Source organism: Diachasma alloeum, unplaced genomic scaffold (assembly GCF_001412515.2).
Source record: "Diachasma alloeum isolate Michigan unplaced genomic scaffold, Dall2.0 Dall_scaffold_01153, whole genome shotgun sequence".
In the NCBI taxonomy this organism is placed as follows: Eukaryota; Metazoa; Arthropoda; class Insecta; order Hymenoptera; family Braconidae; genus Diachasma; species Diachasma alloeum.
This window is the reverse complement of record NW_021681263.1, coordinates 1031-25104: the sequence shown is the minus strand read 5'-3', so window position 1 is coordinate 25104 and position 24074 is coordinate 1031. Positions and strand designations below refer to the sequence as shown.

General features: G+C 40.2%; 1 protein-coding gene across 1 annotated transcript in view; it reads right to left on the bottom strand.

The window, feature by feature from the left end:
• The window catches only part of LOC107045978 (protein transport protein Sec16A-like), an 81157-nt gene extending 57571 nt beyond the window's left edge, over positions 1 to 23586 (bottom strand). The window contains exon 1 of the mRNA XM_015268405.1: positions 23555 to 23586. The gene's annotated coding sequence lies outside the window, so the exon portion shown is untranslated. The remainder of the gene's footprint in view (positions 1 to 23554) is intronic.
• Positions 23587 to 24074: the final 488 nt, after the last annotated feature.

The window sequence follows — 24074 nt, the reverse complement described above, 5'->3', positions numbered from 1 at the left end:
CCCCAGCGCCCTTGCCCCCCCCCCCCGACACACCCACGTCACCCGCCCAAGTCAAATATCCAACAATAACTACCGCTTGCCTCCTTCTATGGCCCCTGATCACAGTCACCTGCTAATTTCTCCCAATGGTTCCAACTATTCCAATCTTATTTCCCCCAAATCTACACTAAATCCTCATCGTCAGTCAATATCTCTCAAGCACGTGTCCATAATCTCCCAATTATTCAACCCCCAAATCTTCAACTGATAATGAACCAAATCAAAACATTATTAGATGTCTTCCTCACCAAACTCTCTACTTTAGTGGAAAGCTTTGGTCTGTCTGATCACCTAAACCAAATCTCCAAACCCTTCAACTCCATCCAAACCACATCCCCTTCTCAACCCACGGCAACTGAACAAAATACCGTTCACACATAACCCCCCTCTACCACCTCTGCAACATCTATCTCCACTTCGCCTTCCTCTTCATCCAACATCTTCACTAACTCAATAATCACCCTTCTTTCCACACTTGATTCCCAATAATGGATCATACATATAAACATAACACAGAAAATTCTTCTCTTCGTATCCTACAATGGAATTGCCGAAGCCTCAGACCAAAGATTGGAGACCTCCGCAATATTTCATATAAATACGACTTAATCCTTCTTTCCGAAACCTGGCTCAAACCAGGCCAACAACCGATCTCACTACCAGGCTTTCAACTTCTCAGAGAGGACATCCTAGACCAACAAGGTCTTGGAATAGCCATTAAGGACAATATAACATAGTCTCGTATCCATAATCTAGACAAACTATCAACCAATCTACACCTGATAGCAGTAAAAATCCCATCCTCTAGCGGCGAAATAGCCATTATCTCCCTTTATAAAAAACCCAAGGTCTTTGTTCCATCCGCCGAATGGACCAAGCTCCTCGATCTGTGTCCCTCTGCCCATGCCACAATCATAGGAGGTGACTTCAACTCCTACTCTGAAGTATGGGGTAGCACCTGCTCTTGTGACTCTGGCTCCAATCTCACCAATGCTTTTGCAAACTCCCACCTTCTCCCACTCAATGATGGTACCCTAACAAGAATTACATCCCCAAATGAAGCCCCTTCATGTGTCGACCTCACCCTCGTCTCCTCCAATATAGCATTACAATCAAATTGGAATGTGCTACCTGACCATATGGGTAGTGACCACTACCCGATTGCTACCCAAACCAACTGTCCCCCTGAATATTGAAAATCATTCTCTTACAAAATCAACAAGTCCAAGATTGACTGGTCATTGTTTGAAGAGTCACTATCTTTAAATATCGATTTCCTGAAAAATCTCCCAAATGAAACTCTTTCTCAAACAAAATATGAATCCTTCAGCGATAATATAACGAAAGCAATTACTTCCTCTTCCCAAAGTTGAAAAGAAAGTCTACTCTCCTCCCGCCCAGCACAACTCCAAAAAATCAAAAGAAACCCCCCCCCACCCCCTGGTGGAATGAAATGTGTTTAAAAGCAGTAGCCCTTAGAAGAAAAGCCACATTTAGAAAATTCATCTCAGAAGAAAATTACATAGCCATCAAAAAACAAACCGCCCTCACCAAACTCATTCTTAGAAAAGAAAAAGTAAAATGTTGGGCTAATTTCTGCAACACCCTAGATACTCCCATGAAAATAGTCTGGAACAAAATAAAATGGTTTAAAAATCGTAATAACTATAATCCAGCTCATATCCCCAAGCAAGACAATGAATCAACAATCAAAATGAGAGAATTCATCTCTGGCTTCTGCCCGAATCTCCCATCAGACTGCTACCCTCCTCCTCCTGCAATCCCCTTTGAATCAAACCCCTTTCTCCAAAAGGAATTCAGTCCCCAAGAATTTACTCAAGCTCTAAGATCAATGAAAAATCAATCCTCCCATGGGCTAGATAAAATCGACTATACAATCATTAGCAAACTTTCCTCAGAGTACAAGTCCATTCTTCTTGACATCTTCAATGAGCTTCTTAACGCAGGACAATTCCCTGACTCCTGGAGACAATTCCTCATCTTCCTCCTTCCAAAATCATCTCCGAACAAATTCTGCCCAATTGCCCTTGCCTCCCATTTCCTCAAACTCTGTGAAAAAATAGTATCAAACAGGCTCACATGGTGGCTCGGATCACAAAATATTCTTCCAAACATTCAATTTGGTTTTAGAAAAATGCGCTCATGTGCAGATAACTTAGGTATCCTGTCCTCAGAAATCCTCACCGGCTTTGCATCTAACGAATTTACCGCTTGCCTCTTCGTAGTCATAAAAGGAACATTCGATCATGTAGATCCCTGTAAACTCTATGAAGACCTTGCTCGCCTAGGCATTCTCTAAAAAATTGCCAACTTCATCTATTTCCTTCTAGCTTTTCGTCAATCATATTTTGTCATACAAGGTAATCTTGAAGGCCCTTTCCCGATGGATAGAGGTACAGGACAAGGCTCGGTCCTAAGCCCCATCCTCTTCAATCTCTACCTTGCCAACCTCCCGTCCCTACAATCATTTGGCGCTGACTCTATATCATTTGCTTATGATCTAGCTATCTATTCCCGCGGTCGTAATCTTGATGCAGTAGTATCCTCAGTGGAGAAAGCTGTCAATAAAATTTCTGAATTTTCAACTGATAAACATCTAGAAATCTCCCCAGAAAAATCACATCTCGTTATATTTTCCAAAAAACACTTCAACCCATCCGAACATTCTATTTCTATCAACGACTCCCCAATCATTGCTGAAGACTCTACTAAATTTCTTGGAGTAACTCTTGACTACAGATTCTCATTCTCCAAATACATCAACGCTATAGCCCAAAAAGGTTCCAAAAAACTTGGTACGGAGCTGATCCTAGAAACCTTATTATTTTGTATCGTAGTCTTCTTCGTAGCTCAATTGAATATGGATATGACTATATCCTCCGTTTTGCTAACTATAACGACTTTGCAAAACTAAACAAACTGCAATACTCTGCTCTAAGGCTAGCTGTGGGATATCGCAGCTCTACCCCCAAAAACGTCATGCTGGTGGAGACTGCTGGACCCCCTCTCTCTCTTAGAATCTCTCAACTTTCTGACAGATATATGATGAGAACATTCTCTCTCTCAAAACATCCTCTTCACGACAAACTCTCATACTTACACCTCATTCTTGAAAAGAAAAAATCAAATATCCACAACATCCAAACTGCTCTCCCCCGTTACAGATCTCACAAGACTCCTCCACCACCAATCAAAAATTCACTCCCACCCTCACCCAGTGCCCTACCAATTCCCTTTCAGCCTCATCACTGCCTCTCCCTCCATTAACACCTCAATTGGTAACCGAATAAAAAATAAAAAAGATGTCAACTCATGTCTGGAGAAAGAATTGCAATCTGAGAATCTAGACTCCCACACTCACATTTACACAGACGGCTCCAAAACACCAGCTTTTATGTGGGCTATGCTGTCTTTATCCCCTCTCACAATATAATAACAAAGCACAAAATCTCCTCATTCGCCTCAATCTTCAATGCTGAAGCCCTCGCCATCCTCACTTCCCTCAGAACAATTCAACAACACAATATTGAAAAAGCAGTGATTCTCCCTGACTCTCTAAGTGTCCTTATAGCCCTAACTAACATCGCCCTCAAATCCAACTCACACATCGTTTATCAAATTCTCGAACTATGGTCACTCCTATCTCTCAATGATCCAGAAGTCTCATTCGTCTGGATCCCCTCTCATGTAAGGATAACCGGAAATGAATCAGTAGACTCCTATGCAAAGGACTCAATCACAAATGATGAAGATAATAACTCACCTATCCCCCACTCCGACTTCAAAGGCTCCATTACCAGTAGAATGAACTCAAAAATTTTCAAACTACTTCGACAACAAGCCAGAAACCTTGATAAAGGATAAGAATACTTTAGGAAATTATATAAGGGCTGCCATCCTCCCTGCTTTAAAACTCTCGATATTGACAGACCACAAGTTACAACTATCTCAAGAATGAGATCAAACCATTTTAATCTAAATCAAGGTCTTCATAGGAAAAAAATAGTGGACTCCTCACTATGCTCCTGTAATCAAGTAGAATCTCTTGCACATGTTTTCTGGTACTGTCCAAAGTATACAAGAGAATGCACAGTATTCATTAAAGCTTTAGAAAAACTCAAGATAACTTCATTTAATTTGACCAAAATCCTAATATTTCCCAGCTCTAAGATATGCTTCATCATTACAAACTACCTCAAATCCATCAACAAACTCATTTGAAAATTTTTCAAATTCTCCCCCTGAAAACCTCTATCCTCCTTACCGACATACATTATTTCTGAAAGGTCCCTATAGAGGGACAACGGCCGCAAGATTTTTAAATCAGAGCCATAAAAATCGAAGAAGAATCTCTGGAGTTGTCGACAACCAACAGTCCCTCAGCAATCCACGGACTATACATGGACAGTACATTATCAGTCCATTATCGATACATCAGCGATACATCACCCATAGAGAGAAGCACATCACAAGTAAATGGATGAGCACCTACGAGAAGTAGGAACGCGACCCCCAGATTGTCACCAATATCCTCCAGGTTATCAACAGTTGCCTCCAAGGAAACAGATCCATAGTATGTACTGCTAGCAACAGCTCAAGCTAGAATACAAGTCTCCAAGAGGACTTTCAAGCTCGAACCAAAAGTATCAATGAAATCTGAATAAGCACTTCATCAACTATCAATCAACTGAAGGTCATCAACGACAGAATCAACCCGAGTTAGTGGAATCAACTAGCCCGACGTCGATTGGGGACTTTACAACGTCCTCAAGTCGACAAAGGACGTACAGAGAGCAATATCAGACAGGATCGACGGTTTGCAAGATCTTCAGCGAACCGATCCACATCATCTCCAGCCTGATCCAGAAGAGATCATCAACTAGGGCAGACAACCAAGGCCGTTCATCAAAGAGTTGTCAAGTCCAGAAATCCTCAAGTTAATTGGCGCCAATACACCACGATTGATTGGACACCAGCAAGGACAATCAATTGGAAAACTGTTCACGAATTATTCCTCAACGGCCGTAAGGAATCTTCCAACTGAGCAGTTAAGAGAGCTTCTCCAACAATTCAAACCAGGAATAACTACAAGTCCAATCAACACAACTAGAGCTATCAGCAGAAACAGATGATCTCAACAGTAAGAAGAATAAGAATCCAACTACAAAAGATATCAAACTGAGCGCTGCACAGTAGGAATATCTCCAAGGACATCATCAGTGCCAGAAGAATCTAACTCAAAGCCTGACATCAACGTTAGACAATTACACGCTGAGTCAACTCAAACGAGTCACGCTCCCAGCTCTTTAGAAACTTCAACAACGAGTAAGAAATACAGAAACAACAGAATATTCAGAATCCACTCCAGCATACTATCTACCGCATCATGGGACTCTGACAGACGAAGCAATCATCAAGAAGATCAACAAGCGACCTCAAGGATATCAACTGTAGCAATGAATCTCACCAAGAGGAATGTATCTAAAGAGTAGCAGTGACTCTCAACAATAGCAGTAAATCTCTATAACCAGCGGATCAATGAAAAAGCAGCCAATCAACTAGCAAGATCATCATCCAAAAGCAGATCACCAATACGTGCTGTTAAGCAGCCGAAGTTAGAGCATAATCACCAAGAAGAGTCTCGATCGAAGCTAGAGCTCTAATTGATCAAGGATCAGAAATACATTCCTTTCTGAACAACTAGTCCATCAGCTAACTCTCCAGTAAAGACCATCAACAGCCACAAGAACATCAACCCAGAGAAACTCAATACCTCGGAAGGAATCATCAGGATATCTTCAGCATTAGCAGCGAGCTAAGGAACATCAGAAACTCCAAGATTGAGAGATAAGTATCATGTTCCATATATCAATAAATTTGGCAAGTGATACGTCTCTTACCCTGTTTCTCCCTTTAGCAATCATCGATAACGAGCTTGACGACGAGCAAAGGAACATACGCATCCTTCAACTCGACAGACGGTTCACCAGACAGAAGAACATCATCAGCAGATAGTCGATGACTTACGACCACAAGAATAGATCATCAGGTTATCCATAACAACCCTCAGATTGTCAACAATAGCCTCAAAGAATGAGGGAAGCTATGGCCTCCTCAACTCGACAAGAAACCCATAGGAAAGAATATCAACAGCAGAAAATCACACCGATCCGCAATTCACTGAGAAAGATCAACAATCAGCAGCAGACCAACACACAGGTTATTACAGATAGCTCAGGCGAAAATACAGTCTCCAATGCGATTCCAAAGCAATCCCAAAGGAGCTACTTGCCCCAAGATCAACCAGTTCATCAACGAGAGGTTCAACGAAGATTATCAACAAGCAAATCTATAAAAATCGGTACAAGCAACTAAGTAAACATAAGAAGAATCGTGTCAGTCATCTTCAAGCAGACGATGGGTCTCTACAGCTCCAAATCAATGCCCACATCCTCAAGAACTTCACCAGGAGACTGCCACCATTCTCGTACTCATCAACAAGAACCGGCTCTCGACAGAATCTTCAACTAGCCGATCTAAAGTACCTCAAGTTATCGAAGACATTCAACATATGAGAAGCACATCTGAATTCTCCAGGAACTCCTTCAGTATAGCATCTACTGATTCACGAACTTCAGAGAGAGGATGTATTCACCAAGATTCATCAACATACAGCAGTTGACAGAAGAATGTCATCAGTCATCCATCAGAAAAGCAACCTAGACATCCTCATCGAAGAGAAAGTGGCTCTACAAGCCACCCGCTACGAGTCGACAATCCAGGGAGCCTATTCTCGACTCAGGATCGTACGATCGTACAAAAGCGGGTCGCATACGACCCAGCAGTTCGCTTAAGGGCCACATGTGACGCGTTGTCGTACGACCGTACGATCCTGAGTCGAGAATAGGCTCCCAGAGTTAATCAACAGCCAATAGAAGCAACAACGAATCTTCTTCGTCGTATCACCGAGAGAATCTCAACGCAGTCAGACAATAAAATCTGTCTTATTGGCTGACTGCATCGGGGATGCAGGAATCAACTGGACTGAGAGGTGAAGTATCAATTTTCCTTTATCAATTTGGCAAATGATACAACTCTCATCCATTGTTTCCACCCCGACGTAAACCAATCACCGGAACATCACCAAGAAATTCATCTCGGCGACGAGGAATTCAACGCAGCTATGAGACTCATCAACGTAGATGGCATCGAAGACAGCTGATCCAATAGACACTCCTCAAGTCGTCATACGTCTCTACAGTAGCCATGAGTGTAGTGGCCTACACTAGATCGACACATATTAACGAGTCCATCTCAACAGTCATGTCGGGAGTCATCAACTGATCAACTCCTGAAGCTCAACCAAGTAGAAACTCAGCTGAGGTCAGTGGTGATGAAACCCCAGCTGACTGTCCATCCAGAGACATATCGACAAGTCAACTAGTAACCCATAACCTGTGGATAAACTAAAATCCACAACACTAGCCACAGTCATCAACAGACGTCCTAATCGAAGTATTCATCTAAGAGGTCATCACCAGCTCACCCAGTCGCTATCAATTTGAGCTGGCTGAACTCCTCAACAGATATTCAAGATCGTCCAAGGTGAAACAACCTCATCGTCTATCCTCACGCAAAAGAACTCAACGTCAGATCCTGCTCATAAATCTCTCCAAGGAAATCATCAACAAAAAGTCATCGATTACAACAAGCACTTCAGCACTAGAAGGAGCAAATCATCAGACTAGGAGGACGTCTCAAGTGCTCAAAATCAAACCCTGACGAGATTCACCTAATAAATTTGCCTCGTCAGTCTCGTCTCATCAGTAAGTAAACGGAGAAACTCACCAAAGAACCCTCCAGTGGAGTGTTAGCAGTTCTCAACAAGTTGTAAAAAAAAGAAAATCAGTCGGAAGAGAATCAGCAATTCCAAGCTGCTCTCGTCACTCATAGGACTCAACGAAGTTTTTCAACACTAAAAGCACCTCACTTCAGTGGCGACTGGGAAGCAGCAAGAAAATCTACGAAGTATCATCTCAACAGCACTCTTGGGTCATCGAGATTCACCGATAAAGAACTCAACAACATTCAGATTCAGACAAGGGCCTGTCTGCACGCCAGTCGGCCAATCTCATCAACATCTTATGACTCAGATGATCTCCAAGCACTCACCCAGGACAATTCCTGACTGGTGAGCCTCTACACGTGATTCCAGAGTCGTTCTATCTCCACAAGAACCTCAGCAAGAACGACAGATGGAATGTCATCACCTAGAAGATCCAGAAATCCTGGTCCAGGTGGGCTAAGGAGTCCAGCAGAAGTGGCTCATCAGAGCAGCTACTATCAACACCAGCAACCTCAACTCCAACCCTCGACGATCCAGCCGAGGCAGAACGACAATGAGAAAATCAAACAGAAATTCAACATCCATAGTGAGGAACGCCCCTGGCTGAACTCATTACTCATAGAGACTACAAACCCTCAACCAGACTGAAACCACATTCCAGTTTCATACGTCTCAGCACCTTAGAAGCTCACCAAGAACTCATGTCTAGATAACCAACAGAGTCTTTCATCATATCATACGAGAGATTCACCGAAAGACAACAGACCAATCAACATGGAAAACTCCTCAAAAGAACCAACGCAGAAGAAGCATCAGTAGCCCTGGGAGATATCATCAATCCGAGCTGTGAGTCGTATTAAATAGCTTCCGCCCAAAATTATCAACAGTACATCAGCAATCAGCCCTAAATTATCACCAGTACATCAGCAATCAGGAGAAGAAATCTATCCAACAATCAGGAGAAGAAAACTATCGAGAAGACGATCCAGAGCCAGTCAACGAGTAATTATCGCAGAGAAGCAGCAGCGGAGAAATGGAACACATAATTCATCTTCCCTGATGATGAATGGCCCCCGAGATGTTTGAAACTCAGCTATTCAAACTAGTCAAACGGTCACCGGGCTTAACGAAAATCTCGAGAAACTTCGGGACCCTTCGGGATCACGGTCAGCTACGAAGAACATTGCCGAAAAAGTCAGTAGTATCGTTCTAGACACCGAGAGAGTCACTCTAACCACAGTATCGTATCGTCTCTATCTCTGTACAGTCGAGTATTATCGCAATCGCTATATCGAGTACACCACCGAGTACATCACCGTGAGATACTGAGTTAACACTCCCAGTAGCATCTCTATTCGAGTCAATCATCTATTAATTTTGAGTCAATTATCAATTCATTTTGGGACTATAATCAAGTGAATTATCAAGAGAATTATCAAGTGCAGTGTAGAGACAATTATCGAATTTAAATTGAGACAATTCAACGAACAGTGTACCCTTATAAGATTACTAGACGCGTGGTTTACACCATAAATAAAGTACATCACCAGTGGGTTTTTAGTAAATCGCGTGTAATTAATTTTCACACCTTTTCCAAATCACTTTTCCCCAACCCGCCTAAATTTTTAGCATCAATTTCAAACAGACCTTGTCTGTAGAGTGAAATGAGAGCTACAAGAAAGGTCATCATAAAAATTTCGCTATCTCTATTAGATTTCCAGATATATCTCGAGGATTCAGCTAGACGTTACATCGACTTGAACCATTTTACCAATGCACTACTGATCTTTTTCAAATGTATTTCATTTCTTTCCTATTTCATTTCTATCTTTCATTTTTCATATCTAGCATAGAACTATCTTGCTAATGGATTAAGTTCCCTATTGAATTTCGATTTTACTGATTCTATTCACCTATTCATTGTGTTATTTGAATTAACAGTAGAATGTTCATGGGAGAATCATTTCCAACTTCAGAGATGAATGCTGAAATTTTCTCTAATCATTTCTATAAGGATGTCGCGAAAGTATAAAAACTCACCAGAATCTTTCTCTTACGTTTGTGCTGGATTCACCCCAAAGTCACAGAGGAGAAATATCACCCCTGATTTGGAAAGTGCTTACCAAAAATTGTTTAATCACCCTGTATCAAATGTGGGCGAAACGTGGGTCCCAACTATGTGCTGCAGCTCTTGTCGTGCAAATTTGCAGTTATCAGTTCAGCAAGATATTATGAAGTTCAAGTTCAATATCCCCGCAATATGGAGAGAGCAAAAAGATCACATTACGGACTGCTTTTTTTGCCTAACCAACACATACGGATATTCCACCAGAAATAAAAAATCTCTGAAGTATCCAGACGTTTCCTCAATGGACCTACCATCATTCTCACCAAACATCCCAATATTTAAGAGTGACAATTTCGTGAAGAAAAGTGACGAATCTGATGACATACAGCACAGCAATGAAGAAGACCCCGAGTATGCAGAAAAAGAAGTAACAGCTCCCGTAACACCACATCCCCTTTCGCAAGAGCAATTAAATGATTGGGTGAGAGATTTTGGTCTCATGAAAGACACCAGAGCTCATGGGTTCGAGGATGATAGAGTGTCAGTTCTTGCAGCCTGGTGTTTGCCCCAGTCATTTCCGTGATCGAGACAAGACGTTTCATCAATTTTTCAGGAATGATGAAGAGCCTTGTTATTGCTCTGATGTACACGGTTTGATGCAGAGTCTGGGATTCAAGGATCATGTGGAGGAATGGCGTCTTTTCATTGATTCCTCCTGTACCAGTCTGAAGGCCGTGCTTCTTCATATAGGCAATATATTTTCTTCGGTGCCTATCGCCTACTCTACGTCATTGAAAGAAAATCACGAGAACGTGAAATTCCTGCTCGAGAAAATTGATCATGCCTCCCATAACTGGTTAATCTATGTTGATCTCAAAATGGTCGCACTCATTTCAGGAATGCAACTAGGGAAAACAAAGTACCCCTGGCTTGCTGTGTGAGTGGGATAGTCGAGACCGCAAAAACCACTACAAAATTTCTGATTGGCCTTCACGTGAGGAGATGATTCCTGTTAAGCGAAACGTTATCAGGGAGCCACTGGGTAAACCTGAGGATATCTGTCTGCCACCCCTGCATATCAAGCTTGGACTGGTCAAGAACTTCGTCAAAGGATTGAAAAAGGGAGGACCAGCATTTAGCTACCTGAAGACGCTATTTCCGAAACTCAGTGATCCTAAGATAAAAGAAGGTGTATTTATTGGCCCACAGATTCGTAAACTGCTCAAGAATGATGAAGATTTTTCAAAACGCCTAAAACCTACAGAACTGAGGACGTCGGATTCATTGCAGCGAGTCTTTTCCGAGTTTCTCGGAAGTCACCGTTCACCAGAGTACAGGAAAGTTGTCAATCAGATGCTGACTAATTACAATGAAATGGGATGTAACATGTCGTTAAAAATTCATTTTCTACACTCCCATCTGGATTTCTTCCCAGATAAGCTTGTTGACGTTAGTGATGAACAGGGAGAGCGCTTCCATCAGGATATCGCGAAGATTGAGAAGCGATACCATGGAAAACATATCACCCTCCCTCATGTGCTTGCCATCATCGCCTTCGGCTCGGAAGGCAATCTTGCACGTGGGGGACGATGATCTGTTTTCCAAGGCTCGGGTATGTAATGTACTATTTCGTCTCGACAAGTGCCTCGCAGTAAGCACGAGAGTGATGTTTCCTGCCCTCTGTCGCCAAAAATCATAAGTTTTCGAGCATGGGAAGTACTTCTTAATAAATGATGAAATGTGTCAGACACGCTGAACTCGCGAAAATTGGTCTGTTTCGTTTTTCGTTCCATTTCTCAACAATGTGAGTATTCAACTGCTTAAAAATGATATACACCAGTTACTAACTATTTATTTTAGGAATAAAAACGTTAAATATGAGTCAAATACATTTTCAAACGAACCTGTGCGTCAATTAATGCCACCCATGCTCTTAACCTCTCAGTCTCCGTATTCTTGCGTGAAAATGTCAGTCTGAAATTTTTAATTCAAGCTAATTGTCAATAATTTTTCTTTTCATTCATCTAAAAATTTGTGAAGTGTATATGGAACGTATGTGTTATGCGCGATATTTTTTTTTTGCTAGGGCGAAAATGAAAAATGAACCACCAGCAAAACCAAGGTATGGGGAATCGCAGTTGAAAGAGACTCTGGTGAAAGTGCGTAGTGGACGTCCACAGGCCACGGTCGCCAAGGAGTATAATATTTCCAGAACCACTTTGAGACATAAAAAGACAAGAGTATTGAAGCCTGTGATCTAAAAGAGAGGCCCAAGTTGTATACTGGGTGATGACATCGAAGGAAAACTTGTAGAATGGATCAAAGTCATAAGTGCCCAAGGATTTCCGGTGGCCAGAGATCAATTATTTAATAGTGTGCAATTACTGCTAAAAGAACTGAATAAGATGGAAGCTGTCTTCAACAAAAATCGACCAGGCCGAAGTTGGTTTGATGGCTTTATGTCCCGTCATTCTGGACTCTGTGAAAGATTATCTCAAAATTTAGTCCATTCTCGAGCTATTATCAGTAAGAAGAATATTCGCGATTGGTTTCAAAAAGTTGGGACTTATTTGGAGGCAAAGGGTCTCAAGGATATCGATCCATCTAGAGTATTTAATTGTGACGAATCGTCATTTCCCTTGGCTCCTAAATTAGGGAATGTCTTGGTTCAGAAAGGAAATAAAAAAGCATACACACGTGTTAAAAATGATGACGAAGAATCCGTCACTACTCTTTTCTGCGGAAATGCTACTGGTCAGATGATTCCCCCAATGGTTTTGTTCAAATATTCACATATTCCACCGCCCATTTAATCTGAATTCCCTGATGATTGGGCTATTGGGCACACGAAGAAGGGTTGGGAGACAGCCCAGTATTTTTCTGACTGGATCTCCATCGTCTTTTACAAATGGCTACTCAAGAATGCAATTCAGTTTCCAATAATCTTATATGTGGACGATCATGTATCCGATTTGACATACAGTTTGAGTCAATTTTGCAAAGAGAAAGGAATCATATTAATTGCACTTTATCCAAACTCAACTCACGTTCTTCAACCGATGGATGTGGCCATCTTCAAACCTTTGAAAGCTCGTTGGGGAAAAGTGGTACGAGATTGGAGACTCAAGAATGATGGTGATCGTTTGTCACTGGAGAAATTTGGGACTGTGATAAGTGCAGTTGACTCAATGGATTTTGGACCGTTGCTAAAGAATGGGTTTACAGCAACTGGTTTGCATTCATTTTGCGCAGATGCTGTTGTGTATGATGCACTACTCACTATGTCAAACGACAAGACTCCAGATACTCACTCGCATTCCCAACGAGATTCTACCCAGAATGTTCTTGTTGCGATGGAGAGCCATATTGATCAGGACGTGTTGAAGAGCTTCAAAGAAACTGATATTAACGAAGAGTGGACGGGGAATATATCACGCCGGAGTCTATTTTATGTATGGAGGAAAATGAAGAGATTGTATACAAAATCTATTTCTCATGACAATAATGAGGACCAACTGGATAAGACTACGATCACTCCGGTATATGCAGTTATAATCTAGTTCAATTCAATATTAATTTCGAAATATGTTTTCCAAGATGAGGATTAATCAGCTGTATTCATTTTTTGTTTTTTCATCGATTGAATTGTGTAGAAATTGATTTTTATTTAATATTCTTCAGGTTGTCAGTATATGTTGCATTAAATTTTTTAGATTGAACAGGAAGAAATGAATAAGCAAAATGAAGAATGCAATGGAACTCCAGATCATGAAGCAACAGTCTCAGCTTCATCTCCAATCGTCAGTGAAGCAGATATTCTCATTACAGAAGCTAGACTATCTGAGTTTGTACTGTCTGAAAACTCAGTAATCTTTGAAATTACTGAAGATGGTGAGCTAAAGTCAGTCACTGACATTGATTCAACTCTGGAAACCGAACGAGAGAACCTGAAGGAGTTTACCGGGGTAGTCAATTGCAGCGAGTCCAATGCGAGAAGAGAAGCTCGCGGTTCATCTGATCAAAGCCCAAAGGGAGTAGTCATCTCTAACCATCACTTCAACGAGCAGCCTACAGGCCAACAGGCTGAGGGACTCCAGCCTAAGGACGAGGAAAGAAGTCCCAATAACGAAAAATCTGACTACCCAATCCCAGACGTTACATCTCCTTTTAAGTGAGCTCTACCAGTAACTCAGCCACTGAGAGGGATCAATAGAAAAAGGAGAAATGCTAAGATGAATGTGAAAATGCCATCTGTAGCTATTTCTGCTGACTAGGAGGCTTTTCACAGAGCTAAATAAGAACTGAAGCTTTTGGAGGAATCAGAAAAGAGGGAGTGAGCTTTGGAAAGAGCAAGGATTAAATAAGAACGAGCTAACGTCTAAGAATTGAACAAAAAAAATCGAGAAATTGCAAAAGCTCCTCGGCAAAAGCAAAAGGAAAAGGACAAGAAGGAAAAAAGATTGAGAAGAGAGAGATTCGAAGCTCAGAAACTGAAGGCTGCAAATGAGAAGGAGGAAGAGAAATCTTCAAGGAAGAGAAATTCAAAGAAATCTGTTCCTAGGGTTGACGGGATTGAAGAAGCGACAATTTTTTTCAAATTTTCCAGGATGGAACTCCCATAACTAGAAAGGTTTTTTCAATTGTTTATTTAAAAAGTTGCAATCATATTTACTTTTTCCGAATGATATATTTTTTTAAATAACTAATCATTCTTTCCAAACAATGAAGCCCTTTTCAGTTTTCCACATAAAATGCGTAGTTATTAAGATATAAATGTTCAAAAGCTTGCGGATTCCTTACTCAACTAAATGTACCGTTGAAATAGCATGGAACGTCCCATCTATTTTCCCGAAGAAAATCGTCCGAAGGTGTCCACATTCTCTGACACACGCACGCGTCCCATGATGTCACTGCGAGTACTTATCAATTCGCGTGACCAAGGGAGATTCCAGTGTGTGAGAGGATTAAGGGATCCATTCCACAACTAAGCATATTCCTACGATTCGCCATCTTGTAGTAATGTGCGTGAGCTGCCGCGCTTTTCTTATGGCGCACTACCGCACTGACGGCCCTCCACTTCTCTCACATGTAGACGATCGTAGACGTTGGCCGTTGAATGGGTTAAGCGTATTTTTGGAACAAAAATACCGATTTTCGTCACAAGACCCAAAAAAAAAAAACATTTCTGACGAGTGAACATAATTTTTCTTCACAATGTCTATAAACAACGTTTTATGGATGAATAAAATCTTAATTACACGTTGATTAGAGGAGTAAAATTGTGGGGAAACAGTCGCATATGGTATTGGACGACGTGCGTGGTGTTTCACTCTCCATTTTCTATCACTTCCAGTTGTACCGCGTAAGTAGAAAAAATTACACGCATAAAAAATTCAATACAAAACCTAGCGAATTCGCTAGAAAATTCTATTGGAATTCTATAGGAATTCTATTGAAAAATTCTGCTTTTTTTTTGCGCTGATTCTATTGCACATTTGATAAGAAAAAGTCAATATATTTTAAATTTTTGTTCGAATTTTCCTCTTGAGATTTTTTCTAATAAAATTATTAGGCACAATTTTTCCAATTTTTCCCCTGGATCTCGTTTTGTTTTGCATTCTAGAATCCGAATGGAAAAAACTTGGAAAATTGGTGGCCAAGCATTATTATGGAAAAAATCGAAAGATTCATAGAATAACAATTTTGAACACTTATTTGAAGTAAATTAATTAACTACTGCTCCGAACAATTATATAAAATAATCGAAGTAAATTGTAATTCTATTTCAATATCATAGTTTCCGGAAATTTCTTGAATTTCCTCGAAATTTCTAGAAATTCCGTGAATTCTCTCAAAATATTTATTAACTGCCTGAATACTATTGCGTTTTCTAGAAACTCCATGTATCCTCTCGAATTTTCAAGAAACTTGTTGAATTTTCACTAATTTTCCAGAAATTTCCTAGACTTTTCCAGAAATTTTTACTTTACTCACTGGAAAATACGGAAACCTTGAATTTTCTATCATTTCCTCGAAGATGCAAGAATGTGATTGAATTTTCGGAAAAAACAGAATTTTCTAGGCGCCGAATTTTCCCCAATTATTCACAAAGCACCGAGATTTTCTAGATGTTTCGAAGAACCTGAGAATTTTTCAGGAAATGCAAAAAATTGCAAGAAAATGTGTCGTAACAGAAATGGATTAATTTGTCTAATAATAACTACCGTTGAACATTCTCAAGTTTCCCCGAAGATTCTATAAAGAACCCTATCCCAAATCCCTATGGGATTTGAGCCCCACGTGTACAATATTGTAATGCATATTACTGGGTAGTGTACACCCTGTATATCAATAATATACAGGTTTCCAACTCCTGTGCTGTGTGCATGTACCCTAATATGAAGCTTGAAGTTATCGTGCAGCACAAGTTGCGGTACATTCTAAATATTTTTTTTATCTAAGAATGTCACTTAAGATGATAATGTTGACGATGTCCGGTAGACTTTCGAGTGTTTTGTGTCTTCATGCGTCCATGGCACCTCCTCGTGGTTGACTGTGGTAACAGATATAAAGATGCGTTTTGTCTAGCTAAGACCCTGGACGCGTGTTATGCCGTCATGGCAAGAAGGATTCAAAAATGCGATTTAAAAGCTTCTGGAGTCCGTCCTGGAGGGGAAGATAAGCGAGCGGCGGATGTACCTAGAGGGTCAAGCCAGCCTCCGGAGGTCCGTCAAGTTGGCAGTCCTAGGTGCTCCAATCGGGACCAAAATATATGCAAAATTAGGCGCTATTTAATCGCTTTTTTGGTGCCCAATTTTTTTTTCATGCTCTAATAGAATTTCTAAAAATTGCGTTTTTTAAATACGAGCATCAAGTTAGCGAGAAAATTGGGGAAAACAACGATTAAAAAAGTCAAACCTAGGGGATAATAAGGCGCTTTTCACGTGCTTTCCGATACTGGAGAGAAAACTGTTTTTTTTTTAGAAAAACGGAACGGTTTGAAAGGAACCGATGTGGATGAAAGAAGTGTAGGGGGATAGGCATATGAGTACGGTGAATTCCCCAAATTAGGTCCTATTCAGTGAGACAAACCAAAATTTTGGTGCTTCACGTGCAGTCAAGTATTTCAGAGGCTCAATCGTGTCAAGAGGCAGGGTCATTGGGTATGTCTCCAGCAGTCTCGGAACGGTGGACATGCTTGGAGACATTAGGCGCTCACGAATGAAGACAATTTGAAATTTCATGCTCCGCCTCTGGACCGAGACCCAGTGAAAGCTCAGTTACGCCATAAGAAAAAGTCATTGGGTATGTCTCCAGCAGTCTTGGAATGGCGAACATGCTTGGCGACATTAGACGCTCGCGAATAGAGACATGGTCATGTCATGACATTTTTCAACTTGACTATTGAGGAGGACAATTTATGAATTTTAGTGGTGGAATTTTTGTGGGGGGATTTGAAAAACACATCGAAATTATTGGTGAGTCGAAACTCGTTGGTCCAATTAAGTCTTTTCGCTCTCCTCCAAAATGCAACAAAAAAAAATCTTACGATCGAGTGGCGTGATGCATAGTCATTGTTAATAAGTCGACGCTCACTAGTTGAATCAATTATTGGTGATGTTCTGTCTATAATTCACCGTCATTAGAGGGAAATAAAATAATTGACTGTCGTTTCCATTTTTTCATCCGTAGATATAACAATTCTGTGCAAAATATCAGTCGCTCCCCCTAAAAAAAGTGAATCAACGTGAAGTCTGAGACTGAAATATTTTTATTTTATATGAGTATTATTTTGAAGAAATATTTTTTCACATTTTGCACACCTTCGTGTTCATCTTCGGACCATCATAAATCAGAACCCGCAGTTGATTCTCATATTTCGATCAATGTCGGCGAATGATGAGACAGAGCGTCCATAAAATTTTTTTTTAACACTTGCTCCAAAATGACATTTTTCGAATTGACTATTGGGACGACGCTCACTAGTTGAATCAATTGTTGATGTTCTGTTTATAATTCGCCGTTATTATTGAGAGAGATAAAAGAATTGACTGTCGTTTCCATTTTTTCATGAGTATTATCAAGTATCGTCAAGTCTGAGACGGAGATTCCGAGACTGCTGGAGTAATGTCCAATGACTTTGTCTTATGACGTGACTGAGCTTCCACTGGATCTCGGGCCGGAGGGGGAGCACCAAATTTCAAATTGTCGTCATTCGTGAGCGCCTAATTTCTCCAAGCATGTCCACCATTCGGAGACGGCTGGAGTAATGTCCAATGACTTTGTCTTATGACGTGACTGAGCTTCCACTGGATCTCGGGCCGGAGGGGGAGCACCAAATTTCAAATTGTCGTCATTCGTGAGCGCCTAATTTCTCCAAGCATGTCCACCATTCGGAGACGGCTGGAGTAATGTCCAATGACTTTGTCTTATGACGTGACTGAGCTTCCACTGGATCTCGGGCCGGAGGGGGAGCACCAAATTTCAAATTGTCGTCATTCGTGAGCGCCTAATTTCTCCAAGCATGTCCACCATTCGGAGACGGCTGGAGTAATGTCCAATGACTTTGTCTTATGACGTGACTAAGCTTCCACTGGATCTCGGTCTAGAGGAGGAGCACCAAATTTCAAATTGTCGTCATTCGTGAGCGCCTAATTTCTCCAAGCATGTCCACCATTCTGAAACTGTTGGAGTCATGTCCAATGACTTTGTCTTATGACGTGACTGAGCTACCACTGGATCTCGGTCCNTGAAACTGTTGGAGTCATGTCCAATGACTTTGTCTTATGACGTGACTGAGCTACCACTGGATCTCGGTCCAGAGGGGAAGCACCAAATTTCAAATTATCGTCATTCGTGAGAGCCTAATTTCTCCAAGCATGTCCACCATTCCGAGACTGCTGGAGTCATGTCCAATGACCCTGCCTCTTGACACAACTGAGCCTCTTAAAAACTTGACTGCACGTGGAGCACCAAAATTTTGGTTTGTCTCACTGAATAGTACCTAATTTGGGGAATTCACCGTACCCATATGCTTACCCCCCACTACACTTCTTTCATCCACATCGGTTCCTTTCAAACCGTTCTGTTTTTGTAAAAAAAAAACATTTTTCTGAAGTTTTCTCTCCAGTATCCGAAAGCACGTAAAAAGCGCCTTATTATCCCCTAGGTTTGATTTTTTTAATCGTTTTTCCCCCACTTTTCTCCCTAAATTGATGCTCGTATTTAAAAAACGCAATTTTTGAAAATTCTATTAGAGCACGAAAAAAAAATTGGGCACCAAAACAGCGCCTAAATAGTGCCTATATTTTGCATATATTTTGGTCCCGATTGAAGCACCTAAGACTGCCAACTTGACGGACCTGCCGCCGGTACGGGGTCACCCCGAAAAGGTTACTGGCTTAAACGAAAATCTTCGATGTTGTTCTTGTGACGCATCTCTCACACGAGGGAGAAAACTCTTGTTGAAACATTCATTATCAGAGAGGCCACAAAATGAAGGAGCGTTTGCATATTTTCAAAATAAAACTGCTTCACAAAAGAAGCTTTCTATATCTAAGGATGAATCTGTTTGTCACCGATGTTGGGTTAGATTTCTTCGAAATAAAGGAGCAAAATCCGATAGTCCATCAGATACAGAAGAGGAAGACTCACAACACGAAGGTGCTGTACACCTTGATGTGGGAAGAGCATCAGGTGGGTAAAAAAGATGTGTTTTCGGATGTGATGGATCTGGACGATTCCGTGTCACAAACGAAACGAGAGCTCAGGTATTACGAGATTTCAAAATCTTCATCCCAGAATTATCTAGGGTTTGTGTTAATCACAACAAGTTCCACTGGGACGATGTTCCAAATGAAATTATCAATATATTTACAGCAAAACACGTCAACGATATGGTGAACTTATTCCAGGGATTGGTTAGTAGAGAGAGAACAAACGTTATTAACTTTGATTTCTTCGAAAGTCTTGATGACGAAGTTGTTCGTCATTGTACAGGGTTGAAGAAAAATCAGTTTGAACGATTACTACAGCTACTTCCTTCTCTCAAAAATAGTGAAAAACGTCATCCGGAAACTACTCTTGCGATCTACTTATGCAAGCTGCGAACAGGACACACAGATGGACATTTAGCGTACGTATTTGTCAATGGGTCATATTCTTACCGATACATATTCTTACCGAACTTCTTAACAAAGCAAGATATGCCTTCGGAAGAGACTTTACACCCCAACACCTAGGATTTGAACATCTATCACGAGCAGAAATATCTGAAAAACGCACCCCTATGTCTTGCAATCTTCTGCTGAAGAATCAGTCACCATCTCTCATTACTATCTGGGATTGTACCTATATTTACGTTCATAAGAGCAGAAATAATACTTTCCACTATATAGGCTATAGTAAGTACAAATTGCGACCACTTGTTAAACCGATGATTTGTGTTACACCAAATGGTTATATTATTGATGTAATTGGACCTTTTCCAGCAACAGAGAACGACGCTAGTATACTGATGACAATTCTAGAAAACATGCCTCAAGTCAAGTCGAAGTTCAAAGCAGGCGATGTCTTTGTTGTCGACAGGGGTTTCCGAGATGTAATTACTTATCTACAAAACAAAGGATTTTTAGATAAAATTCCAGAAATGATACCTGCAGGGGAAAGTCAGTTAAGTGACTTGAGTGCAAACCGCTCACGATTCGTAACGAAGATCAGATATGTCATAGAAACCATTAATAGTCACCTTAAAACATGTTTTCAATATTTTGATCAAGTCTGGCATACTCCTTCCCTACCCCATTTAATGACTGATTTACGGAACGCAGCAGCTATGCATAATGTTTTTTATCCTGACCTTATTTCTGACATTACGGATGCTAATGAAATCTCACAGCTGATGATATCTAAGTTAGATAAAAGGAATACACTTGGACAGATCGTTAAGGAATATAATCTCAATCGAAAAACAAGTCGATTTCATTCCATCACCGATACACAGCTTCAAGATTTCCCCATTCTAGCAGAAAAGGATCTGTATCTAATAGCTTTAGGTAATTATCAATTGAAACAAGCAAGATGCTATTATGGCGAGCATATTTCTGCGGATGGCAGGTTTACAATTGAGCTATGTAGAGATGTAACCTACATTGATTTTGCATCTTACGGTCTGCATATCACTCACCCGATATTTCTGAAGGCTAGAATTCAGTCACGACACGTCAATAGAACAAGATATTACATTTATATCTGAGTAGATAAAAAGATCGAAGGAAGCATACTACTGTACATGTAAAAATGGTGCCCGTACTGTGGGATGTTGTGCACATATTCTAACAATGATTTGGTACCTGGGTTATGCTAAACATCAAGAGAAACGACTGAAGCCACCGTCTGAAGACACAGAAAATATTTTTATAATGTTTGGCTCCTCTGATGAAGAGTCCGTTTCCTGCGAACTGTGATTAACTATACCTCATAACGCGCACACGCTCACAGATTAAATTATTTTTTTTGCTGTTATCCTCGGCCAGTACTATACATTGCTATACAAATCATTGGTCTACATCAGGGGCCCAATTTGCGACAAGGTTCTTTCATACATCATTAGGAAAACTGAGTTTTTTCACACACCTGCACGGAAAGTTCCTACTTTCCTGCCGCTCATCAAAGAGCAAAATACGAACTTTCCGTTGCTAGGCGTGTTAAAAAATAGCATATACACCTCAGGCGGGAAAACATGACTTTCCGCCCTTGATGCACAATATACTATTTTTCATCTCTGAGGAGCAGTCCATCATTTTCTAGAAAATGCGAGAAACCTCCAGAAAGTTGCGAAAATTTATATAACATTCTGCGTTTCACCCCCTCAGGGGTTGATTTTCAAAAAAAAAAAACACGTTCCTATTAATTTGAATAAAATGAATTTTCAAGTCTCTAACTTCAGCGGTTTTCGAAATCGCCTAAAAATATTTGCCCCTTTTTCACCCACTTAGGGGATGAATTTCCTGAAACCTTTTGTTAGTGGGTGTTTACGTCATTGACGGAAGCTGTAAGCAAAACCTCATGGTCGTAGCTCTAGGAATTCCGGCTGTGCGTTGATATCTAAGCCCCGTGAAAACACGCTTCCCCTTCATATATGAGATGGATAATCATTCTTCAATCAATTTTTTTTATTGATTCCAATGTCTTCTCTCGATACTAACCATATATGTATACTATACCATATATGATTACATTGCAACGTTTTGGGAAGTCATGTTAATATTTTACCTCTTTCTTGAATCAGCAATAGGGGATGAACCATAACTGGAGAACAAATTTTTTCACACCTCGTTGAACATTGAATTATGATGATAATGAACGATGTGAGAGGAGAACATGAGTACATTTCACAAAAATTTCTTCAATTTCAAAAAAGGTGTTCTGTTATTGTTTCAAAAAATATCATGGGAAGAATTAACAATGACAGATTTTACTCATTAAGTTTCACTATTTCTTTATCTTTATCACTATTTCTAATCTATTATCTTTACAAATTCATCAAATATACCCTAAAGTCATACTCAACATAGAAAAACACTATGCAATAATTTCTATTCTTTAATCTCTCAATGCGAATCGATAAATCTATGTTAGCTCTAAAACGGAGAATCGATATTGAATGTTTTCGAGATTCGTTTTGAAGTAATGAAGCGTCCGCTATCCTCAAGTACACAAATTTTCCCGCTTTGGCAAGGGGTATCGATATCGAAGGTACCCCCGAAAATGATGGGTCTGTAGGGCAAGCCTCTCAAACTCGATGGCTGGATGTTATTAGACCACGCATCAACAGTATCACAAATAAGGTCTTTTCTCCTTACTTGAGGAGCGACTCTGATTGAACCTTTCGCTTCAAAGTCACAATATTTTTCGAGAGTTTCCTTTTCCCCATAATGTTCAATAGGAACAAGATTTGATCCAAGTTCGAGGGATTTGGGATGCAGTAATGAATCGATTCTCAATTGGCTAAACTGAATATCTAAATCAGTTGTGTGTTCACTCATTTTTGCCCTAATGTCAGGTTCTTCTCGCAAATTCGCAGCTACATCATTTGCTTCCAAATCTTCATCGTCCTCTAGATTTTCGTCATCTCCTTCTCCATCGAGTTCAATTGAATTAATAGGATCAGCATTTCCATCATCATTATCGTCATGGGCTTTGATCTTCGGTTTACATTTCAAGAATTCCGGTGGATGAGCTGGCGGTGGCGCCAAGTACTTAGAATCAATTTTCTTGCATTTACTGACTAAAAATTTCTTCTTATTCATTACATTTGGATACGAAGCAATAATCTTCGGATACTTGATAGTCTTTTTAGAATCCCCCGATACTCCATTTGTCAAATTAGCAATAACCTCGAGGGGATATAAATAGGGAACTTTCATCCCTGTATCATTCTGCATGTCTAACCAGCCATTAATAATTGAACTGTTTTTAGAGCCTGTTTTACGACGTCGTAATATATTGACACGATCGGGTCTCGAGAAGTTCCATTCATCATGATAATTATAATCCGATGGAAAAATGTGACTACTTACGTCGGGCGTTGCTGAACTGTCCACTTTTTCCGACTGATGGTGTACGAGAGCATAAATAAAGAATTGAATAAGTTGAATTACCAGGAAAGAATAGTTTGATGAATGACAATCATCCCGCAAAAGAATAATTTTGAGAAAAAAATGACAGGAACCCTTGTTAATCAAGTGAATTTCTAATAAAAAATATCAAAAATATACAATGTCAAAAACGTACATGCGCAAATTTGCCAATTCTGTGTACGAAAAAATGCCTCAAAATTTTAAAAGTTTTTTTCTATTTTTATATCAGGAAGTATAGTCCAAAGGGGGCAAAATAAGCGCAAACGGAGTGCTCTAATTGAATTATTGGCAGAGATATTGAAGATTGATTTTTTTCTTCTACAAACTTTTTTTTCAATTCTAATTACGAGCCACTAAGAGTAACAAAAAAAAAATTTGAATGCATAGATTTTGTCCGAAATTGTCTCAGCTTTTCGAGAAAAATATTGTTTTCAATGTATCTATGTATTTTGCCCTGAAA